Source organism: Pyrus communis, chromosome 17 (assembly GCF_041283825.1).
Source record: "Pyrus communis isolate YQ-2024b chromosome 17, ASM4128382v1, whole genome shotgun sequence".
In the NCBI taxonomy this organism is placed as follows: domain Eukaryota; kingdom Viridiplantae; phylum Streptophyta; class Magnoliopsida; order Rosales; family Rosaceae; genus Pyrus; species Pyrus communis.
In genome coordinates this window covers 3,513,359-3,524,360 of record NC_142581.1, presented here as the reverse complement: position 1 = coordinate 3,524,360, position 11,002 = coordinate 3,513,359, and the positions used below count along the sequence as shown (strand labels likewise).

Here is an 11,002-nt window from a genome sequence, read left to right as displayed (position 1 = left end):
GTCCTATAACGTAGGTATATTAGGAGGAGAATTATCTCCCCTCCTAATCTCCTTCTCTCTCTCTTTCTATTTAAACGGTTACAATTAAGTCACATTAATATGTTAAATTGATTTTTTTATAAAGATAATAAGATGAAAAGTAAGGTGTGAGAGGAGGGGAGAGAAGTAGATAGGAATAGGGAGAGAAAGATTCCTACTCTGGTATATTATACCTGTTGCATTTTAATCCTAAATTGGAGGTATCATATATGCTTTCATCGTTTATAGGTGTATACAATATTTTTTTAAAACTATTTTATTTTATTTTGAAAAAAAATAATTTCCTAGATAGGATGGAGAGACTAGTGGGGCCCAAATCCCTTTTTAGCCTATATAGAGGTGTTGGTGGAATTCCAGGACGGATTTTGCATCTTGGCATTCGCCTCCGTCAAACAAGGGCTATTTGTACTTTGTATAGCATGATATATGAATATGACGATTCAACTAGTTGAGAATCTTCATGTACCTTCGTCTCATCATGTGTAAGCACATCTATATCTAGCTTCCTAGCTGCTCTTCTATACTTGAAACTACTACATTTGGTTATGAACAAGTATTTTTTAGGTTTACAGTTTTGATACTAGTCGTACTTTTCTAATCATATATTTATAATATATCACAAACAGAGTTCAATATATTCTCTCTTTAAATTATTATTATTAAGAAGGGGAATGAGAGTTTGAAACTATTACAATGATTTGGGAGACGGAGTTTCGAAATTATTACAATTATTTTGGAGATGAGAGTTTCAAAACTATTACAGTAATTTAGGGGAGGGGAGTTTCAAACCCGAGATGCATGGGTGAAAATTCAACAACCTATTCAATATAATCTAAGTCAACAAAATAAGGGGAAAAAATAACGAGTAAAAATAATACCCCAAAACCTAAACCATGGTAGAAGTTACTTGAGGAAGCTCATTAGTTTGTTCTTCGGGTTCCATAGCGAAACGTCGGATGATCATGTTCAAACAGTCTTTCAATTTGCCAAATGTAAGAACAACTGATGAAACTGCACTTTCATACAACGTTTTGAGGTATTTGTAGGCATACTTAGCTACAACCTTCACAAACCAACCAACCCAGAAGAATAGGGCTACTTGCCCTAAACCTGGCACGAGGATTACCACTTCTAAAATCAAGGCAAGAGTTCCAAGGAGGAGGCTAATCTTATTGATCATTGATTTTGCCAAATCAGAATTAGGGCGAGCTTGGACGTGGAGTATTCTAGAGCCAATTAGTGATCCACCATAAGCGATTAGTGTAACAGTAAGGGACACTATAGCCGGGTAGTCTGTGTCGAACAAAGATTCATTTCTAGCTCCCTGCTTTAGTTGGAGAAAACCGCCTATCATGGCGATGAGGGAACATAAAACCTTTGTAGAATGTTCTTCAATTGCGCTGTTATACATATATAGTCAATGAGAAAATTAACTGGAATGGCATTAATGAATTATCTACAATTTGTATTATAATCTTAACTAATAAGAAAATGTTAGGGAAATCATATTTTTGTATCATATTTATGCACTAATATGATATGGCAAGTTTGTTAAAAAAAAATGATATAGCAAGCGATGTGTACATACCACGTCAATTAATGAATTTATTTCATTGGATGTTTGGTTGTATACACCATATGCCAATACATCTATAAAGTAATCAAGTCAATATATCATCTGAAATTAACTAATTAAATATGTAGTAACAGGGTAAGTACCAGCTAGCTGCTATTTTCTTCAATGTTTGTTAATAACAAATCTATCTAGAGTTCTAGACATTCGACGCTCTTAATTTCTCAAAAAAATAAAATGCCTAGACTTATCAAGAGCTTTGTATAGATTACTTGCTAATTAATCAGTTTTTTTTTTTTTGTCTCCCCATCATTTTTCCCAAGTAAAAGGCAAAAAAAAAAAAAAAAAAGTGCAAGCAATACACTTACCCTTCTAGTTCTGAATGTTGAGGGACGCTAATAGCAATCTCTGCGACGCGATCCATCTGAGTATATATGACACTTCTGTACGCAGAAATACAAAAACAAAATTAAGATCGAAGACTCGCCAACCTTAACACTCACAGCCACAAGAGGTCTGTTTTCTCTTTACAACAAACAGAGCTCTTTTTTTTGTTTTTTGTTTTTTGTTTTTTTTTTTTTTTTTTGATTTATTTTAAATCCGGCAAAAGCGAACTCCAAAACAGAAATCCACGACAAAGAATATGGCCAATGGCGGTCGTCAAGCTTAAAAGAGTACTTAAGATGGCAAGCAGATATTCAAATGGTAAGGTAACCGGTGCGGCGGTTAGTGCGATTTGAGATACACTCACAAAATGAAAGCACAAAGAAAAAAAGGGCACTTACTTTTCTGAGCACAGACAGTGGCGAGGGGGGAAACACGCCTAGGAGAATGGAAGGAGCTCTGCAGAGTGTAAGTGGTCTTCAAATGCAAATTACTGAACCAGATATATGATCTTGTCAATGCCGTCTCTCATTATAAATGATTATGAATAGTTTCTAATCGAGCTAAATGAATGGAAAGAAGTCGGTCACTTCTTCGAAAAGCATTTTGCCACAGCGGGTCCCAACAGGGCATTTTGCCACAGCATGCATGGTGTATATTGCCACAAAAACATGCATGGTGTATATTGCATATTGCTAAAGACATGACTAGTGTATATTGCTCAAGTCAATAATCTATATTGCTAAAGTGTATGCTTTTATATATAGAGATTCTGCTACAGTAAATTGTATGAAAATGAGAAGTCTTACGTGTATGTTGCCAAAAAACATGAATAGTATATATTGCTAAAGACATGAATAGTGTATATTGCTCAAGTCAATAATCTATATTGCTAAGGTGCAGGCTTTTATATATAAAAATACTGCTACAGTAAATTGTATGAAAATGAGAAGTCTTACATGCATGTTGCCAAAAAACCATGAATGGTGTATATCGCTAAAGACATGAATAGTGTATATTGCTAAAGTGAATAATCTATATTGCTCAAGTCAATAATCTATATTGCCAAAGTGACTATGTTGCTAAAGTGAATACATTGAAAATATTGTTAAAGTGAATAATCTATATTGCTCAAGTCAATAATCTATATTGCTCAAGTCAATTGTGTAAAGTAAATTGTTTAAAGTGAATTGTCTATAAGTGAATTGTGTATATTGCTAAGCTGAATTGCTCAAGTCAATAATCTATATTGCTAAAGTGAATTGTGTAAAGTAAATTGTTTAAAGTGAATTGTCTATAAGTGAATTGTGTATATTGCTAAGCTGAATTGCTCAAGCCAATAATCTATATTGCTAAGGTGAATTGCCGATAAGTGAATAGTGATATTGCTAAGCTGAATTGCTCAAGTCAATAATCTATATTGCTAAACTGAATTGTGTAAAGTGAATTGCCGATAAGTGAATAGTGATATTGCTAAGCTAAATTGCTCAAGTCAATAATCTATATTGCTAAACTGAATTGTCTATAAGTGAATAGTGTATATTGCTAAGCTGAATTGCTCAAGTCAATAATTTATATTGCTAAACTGAATTGCCTAAAGTGAATAGTGTATATTACTAATGTGAATTGGAACTATTTTTCAATTTTATGACATGGTGGTCCTGATCTAAATATTTTTTTTATTTCTTGTTTATTTTTTATTACAAACGATATTATTATTGTATATTAGACTAAGGAGAAAAATAATGGTTCCAAGATGCAATGAATTTAAGAGGAATATCCTAACCGTCAGGACAATCCTCGACATGCTTTATTATTTCTCATTAGTTAATGTTAGCATGTTTTTTCTAGTTTACTAAAATGAAAAGCCGAACATTTACTTTATAATTATGTTTCTACATGTTAGAATAGAGGGTCAATATTAACATTTGCATCCATTATGCAAATGGGAAGAGGCGCTTTTTTCTTGTACTACAAGTAATATAAAGCGAAAGAATTGGCGGGAAGGTATGTGTTACAGAATATTAGCAAATATTATGGTTGGAAACAAAATTTATTTGATCCATAACTTGGACCCGGAATTTGAAAACCAAAAAGAAAGTTATTGTGTATCGTTTATCTTTTACTTTAAAATCTCGTGACAAAATGGAGAGGCGAGTAAGATGCAGCATTTTCTGTATGAGTTTAGACTATCACCGAATTGAGACGCCGGTAGTGCACGTGAATGAAAGAGTTTCAGAGAAGAACGGATGCAAAAATTAACGTTAAGTATCGGCCTTCTTCCTAGCGTTACGGTTAAGTGCAGCAGCATGGATACCTCATGGTTCTGGGTTCGAAGGATCCTGCAGTTTATGGTACACTGTCTCAGTTCAACAAATTCTTCTGTAAACTTATTTTGATTAATCTTACAAGTTCACTCAGAATACGGGAAACCAAATTAAGGATTGTGTACAATTACAACTCCACGGCTTAAAACTCCGAGGGAAGATCCATGCATGTTAGCTCTACTCCGATGCACTTCAGTGTCTCTATGGAAAGGACCTCTCCATGTGTTTTTTGAGGAACAGGAGAATTATCAATCGGCTATCTATTGTCACATCCCGGCCCCGGCGCGGGGGGGGGGGACCACTTCCCGGGTCTGCTCCACCACCATCGCACGATATTGTCCGCTTTGGGTCCTGACCACGCCTTCACGGTTTTATTTCTGGGAACTCACACGAGAACTTCCTGATGGGTCACCCATCCTGAGAATGCTCTCGTGCGCTACTCGCTTAACTTCGGAGTTTCCATGGAACCCGAAGCCAGTGAGCTCCCAAAAGGCCTCGTGCTAGGTAGGGATGCGAATATACATATAAGGATCACTCTCCTGGGGGATGTGGGATGTCACAATCCACCCCCCCTTAGGGGTCCGAGGATGTCACAATCCACCCCCCCTTAGGGGTCCGACGTCCTCGTCGGCACACCACGACCAGGGTTAGGCTCTGATACCAAAATGTCACATCCCGGCCCGGGGGGGACCACTTCCCGGGCCCGCTCCACCACCATAGCACGATATTGTCCGCTTTAGGCCCCGACCACGCCCTCACGGTTTTATTTCTGGGAACTCACACGAGAACTTCCCGATGGGTCACCCATCCTGGGAATGCTTTCGCGCGCTACTCGCTTAACTTCGGAGTTCTCATGGAACCTGAAGCCAGTGAGCTCCCAAAAGGCCTCGTGCTAGGTAAGGATAGGAATATACATATAAGGATCACTCCCTGGACGATGTGGGATGTCACATCTATGCTGTGGAGGACGCCTTGTCCTCTTACCCCAACAGATTAAATTTCTCTCCTCAGGTCCCTGCAGCTCCTCGCATTTTGGTTGCTCAATCTAGGGCTAGCAAACTTCAGTCACATTAGTAGACGGCGCGGAAGTGTCCATACGTTTCCTCCCCCTTCCCTTACCATCCTCACCAGAATTTCTTTCTGACAAACTTGATTGCCAACTCCCACTAAATTCCCTAATCATCCCTTCAATTATTTGAAGATCATCAATCACCTCATTTTTTGACAAAGAAGCAAGACCGGGAAGTACATCACTCCGGAAATCCTTCCGTTGCCTCCCCCTCCTCGATTGGCCTCTTCGTGGCCGTTTTGACAATGTCGCTTCTTCTGTGAGGCTGCCCGAATTTGGAGGTGCTCTTCTTTGGTTTCCACCAAATTTAATGTCATGTGCTCAAAGAAATCCATGTCAACGGGTAAAGCCTCTTCATCACAGGAAGTTTGCTTAACCTCTGCCGCATTTCCATTGTCAAGATTTCCATCATGTGAAGAAATTAATTCTGCAAACCAAAGAAGGGAGTCGTTTTCTGAAGCTTCCAGATTGCGACAAGTTGCTTTTTCCTGCATATCGGGAGCTTGGGATGATGAGATGGCAACTAGAGCCTCGGCTGCAACTCTGATAAGGCCCTCATGAGGAGAGTCAAGAGGTTCCTTACGTCTTCTTTCAGTGGAATCTTCCCCATATATATTTGTTTCAACTATCACAGGTGCCTCCAAATCTGTCACAATTTCTGTCATCGTAACTGGGGAAGCAGCAGTCGTTTCAGTTTCTTCTTCAGTGAAACATCTATTTAAATCTATTTGGTGTCTTGGACCAGAATTCTCATTTGAAAATCCCTTGTCTAGAACCAGACCGTCTGCCTTCAGTTGCTCTCTACACGTGCGTCTGCTTTCAATTTCTTTGGAAGATTTCCCATTGCAAAGTGGCACCGCTTCAAGTCAATGCAATCTTCCTTCTCGACTTTCTTGGCTCCTCAGGCCATTGAGAGAAATTATATTTTGTTCACAAGCTACTCCATGCAGATATTTATTAGTAGGAACATCATTCACATCAATTGCAGGTTTGACATCCACTCCGTAACCTAAACTTGAATGGTTCCCTTGGCAGGCATGGCTCGTTGAGGGGTGACAAGCCTGTAATTCATTGGCCTTCAACTTAGCACGGAAGAAAAAACCGCTTTGGTGTGACACTTCGTCTTTCAGACTGCAAGTTGACGGTATTGAATTACAGTCTAGAAGCAATCTGTCCTTGGTAACTTCACGGCTTTGTGGCATCATGAGTGAAGCGCTATTAGATTGTGTGGAGGTATTAACGGAAGTGCTTACTTGAATTTATGTTAAGTTCTGGCTCAAGCTACTTGGAGGTATTGTCCAATTAGGAGATGACTCGGAAATGGCTGCATCAGATTGCGAAGTCATAGCAGATGAACTTACATCGCTTTCAGAGGTTTCTATACCAAAAAGTGTCCTCTTTATTCGTTTCTCCGTTTTATTCTGATCAGAAGTGAAAACCTTCGCAGGAGGATCACAGGGTATCCTAGCTTCGTTTTCTGATGATTCACATGGCTTATTAAAATCTTGAAGACCAAACTTTCCGCCAGAAGAACTTCTTAGTTGCTCTGAAAAAAAGCATATCAATCCGTTAGTCCAAAATGAAGAGAAATGCAACCCTTGGTAAGATTTTCCAATCTTGAGCTTTATTAGCAGTAAAGTAAACGATGGAGGAAACATAATTAACTACTTGTTTGGTTGTGTTGGTAAATGGTAAGAAAATCACCAGGGATATATTCATGTAGTCTAATTATGAAATAGCTAAGAGAGTTTCTTCTCTAAAAATGAATTCTAGAGACAGATTTCTCGCCCGACCGCCCCCTTCCCTTTTGTAGATATAATGACCAGCGTGCATCCCATAAGAGTCGATGAAACTTCAAATATCAAATTTTAATTCAAAATTTATAATAACCTACATAGAAATGTATTATTGCATTAATTTCAAGAACTTCAATAAAAAACCGAAAACAAATAAAGTTTCAATAAAAAAATGTTGATGAATAGGGACCACATCCAAAGTCACCCTTATATTTAATTCTAAAATTGAGTAAAAGATAAAAATACAATAAGAAAAGCTGATGCGTGTAATGAAGCTAATCCAACAAACAGAACTAAACCCAATAATGACTCACAAAATAGGACTTATATTAAGTCTACTCTATTAAATGTTTTAGTGTTTTTTCTAGTTTACTAAAATGAAAACCCAAACAATAATTTTGTAATTGGGCTGCTACATGTCAGAAGGTGCGTGTTGTAGAATATCAGCAAATGAGAAGGCACATGTTAAAGAATATCGTTTTTTTTTTTTTTTTTCATTCTTCTTCCCATTCCTTAATGGAAGAATTATATAGATCTTCCTCACCTTTTTTTTTTTTTTTCCATTTTCCTTTCGTCTTCTTTCTCCTTCGTTTTGTTCTAAAACTTTTTCTTGTAATTTATTGCACCATGAATTTTATTTTTTTATTTATTTAATTGTTTTTTTTTTTTTTTTGTGGTTTGCTACTTATCTTTTTTTTTTTTTTTTTTTTAACTTGACGCATCATCTTTTTTTTGTGTGTTTTCTTAAGTTTTTCCCTCATGGATCATCTACCTGTGATGTAGGTCTCCTAAAGTTTTTTTTTTTCTTTTATGAAAGGTTTCCTCTAATTAAGCATGTTATTTATCTACCTATGACACATGATATTTTAATCTATCTCTACCATTTATTTGAATTTTTGTTGAGTATCATTTATGTCGTAGATTAAATGTATTTATTTAATTGTACTCCTTTTTTTTTTTTAAATATACTTATGTCCCAGGTTCTTTTTGTGTTGGCCAATCTACCTCACTCTATTACAAATTTTATTTTCTACCTATAGAGTTGGCAAATATTGAGTTTTTTTGTGTTTGCGCTATATAATGTAGGTATATTATACATGTATTTTAACCCTAAAATGGAGGTATCGTACATGCTTTCATCGTTTTCTGCTACATGTAATGTTGTTTTATAGGTATATACAACATTTTTTAAATATTTTATTTTATTTCGAAAAAAATAAATTTCACAGATAACTGTAAGTTTGAATCTGTTTAAATATTTAAAATTTAAAATTACGTAAAATGTTCATTTAGGAATTCGATTATCTCTATTCATTAGTGTGAAATAGGCATAAAAAGTTGTAATTGGACTCGCTTAAAAAGTAGCCGACAAGTTTTGACCTCTATCCAACAGCTTTTAAGTTTTCCAAACAAGGGAGAGAACAAAGAGAGACTAGTGGGGGCCAAACCCTAATATGTTTTATTTTTCTTATTTAAGTAATAGTAAAAAGATTAAATTTGTAAACAAAATTTCATAAATTAAATAATATGGAAGTTTATGATTGGATTATTATTTAAGCGTTGATTAACTTGCTCATTTTCAATTTGTGATACATTATTTAGTTTGCAAATTTTGTCTACAAATTTAATTAGTAGCATTATTATTATTTTTTTATTTATTTTATAAACGATGTGTTGGTGTCAAGTCATGTTTAGTGGAATCCGACCGATGAATTTTTCTCCTAAAAGGTGGACCAATCCATTTTCTGCCACCGCATTCCCCTCCATCAAATACAATATAGTAATAATAATCTCAGGGACACTTATATTGTTTCCTTCTTTTGGTTTGCTTTGCAATATAAACACTTGTTAATAGAATCTTATTTGTCTGGAAGGGCTTCGTACCGTGTACAACCTGATATATGAATGTGATGATTCAACCAGTTGAGAATCTTCCTTCATCATGTGTAATTACATCCATATCTAGCTTCCTAGTTGCTCTTATACAATTGAAATTACTCCTACTTTTGGTCATGAACAAGTGAAAATAAGATAAAAAATAACAAGTAAAAATAATACCCCACACCTAATCCTAAATTTAAACCTTGGTAGAAGTTATTTGAGGAAGCTCATCAGTTTGTTCTTTGGGTTCCGTTGTGAAACGTCGGATGGTCATGTTCAGATAGTCTTTTAATTTACCAAATGTATGAACAACTGATGCAACCGTTTTTTCATACAACGTTTTGAGGTATTCGCAAGCCTACTCAACTACAACCTTCACAAACCAAACAACCCAGAAAAATCCGGTGACAAGCCCTAAACCTGGTACAAGGATGACCACTTCTAAAATCAAAGCAAGAGTTCCAAGGAGGAGACTAATCTTATTGATGAATGATTCTGCCAAATCCAAATGAGGGCGAGCTCGCACGTGGAGTATTCCAGAGCCAATTAGTGATCCGATGTAAGCAATTAGTGCAACGATTAGGGACACCATAGCTGGGTAGTCTGTGTTGAAAAGGGACTCATCTCTAGCTCCTTGCTTCAATTGGAAGAAACCGCCTAGTATGGCGATGAGGGAACATATGTATTTATGCACCTTTGTAGAACGTTCTTCGCTTGTGCTGTTATACATATATAGTTAATGAGAAAATTAAATAGAATCTCATTAATGAATTATCTACAAATATATAATAATATGATACGACATTAGGGAACATGTGTACATACCATGTCAATTAATAAATTTATCTCATTAGATGTTGATTGTATACATCACATGCCAATATAGCTATAAATTAATCAAGCCAACATATCATCTAAAATGAACTAATTGAGAACGTATGATATATCTATAAATTAATCAAGTCAACATGTCTTCTAAAATTAACTAATTGATAAAGTATGATATACCTATAAATTAATCAAGTCAACATATCATCTGCAATCAACTAATTAAGTAGGTGAGTTGAACAAGGTACCTAACTAGCTGCTATTTTCTTCCACGTTTGTTAATAATGAATTGATGTAGAGTTCTAAACATTTGACGCTCTTAATTTCTCAAAATAATGCCTAGAGTCATCAAAAGCTGATTTTTATAGATTAATTGCTATTTGATCAGTTCTTTTTGGTCTCCCCATCATTTTTGCCAAGTAAAAGGCAAAAAAATTAAAAATAAAAATACAAGCAGAGTATACACAGTACACTTACCCTTCCCGTTCGAGGCGTAGAGGGACGTTAACGGCAATGTGTGGGACACGATTCATCTGCGTATATCTGATACTTCTATACAGCGGAATACAAAAACAAAATTCAGATCGAAGACTCGCCACACCTTCACACACACACAGAGACGCAGAAATACACTTACCCTTCCAGTTCGAAACGTAGAGGGACGCTAACGGCAATCTCTGGGACACGATTCATCTGCGAATATATGATACTTCTGTACAGTGGAATACAAAAACAAAATTCAGATCGAAGACTCGTCACACCTCCACACACACAGACGCAAGAGCTCTGTTTTCTCTTTTAGAAAACAGAGAGCTCTATTTTTTGTTTGGTTCTGTTTAAATTCCGGCAAAAGAGAAACTCCAAAACAGATTTGCGAAGAAGAATATGGTCAATATGGGCCGTCAAGCTTAAGACAGTACTTAAGATGGCAAGCAGATATCAAATGGACGGTCCGGTGGTGAGTGCGATTTGAGATACACTCACAAATTGAAAGCACAAAAAATGGGCACCTACTTTTGTGAGGACAAAAGGGTAGAAGAATGGAAGGAGCTCTGTAGAGTGTACGTCGTCTCCAAATGCAAATGCAAATTTTTGAACCAGAAAT

At 36.2% G+C, this 11,002-nt stretch overlaps 1 pseudogene; it reads right to left on the bottom strand.

The window, feature by feature from the left end:
• Positions 1 to 925: 925 nt before the first annotated feature.
• On the bottom strand, positions 926 to 10,590 carry LOC148689268 (uncharacterized; annotated as a pseudogene).
• Between the last annotated feature and the right edge of the window lie 412 nt (positions 10,591 to 11,002).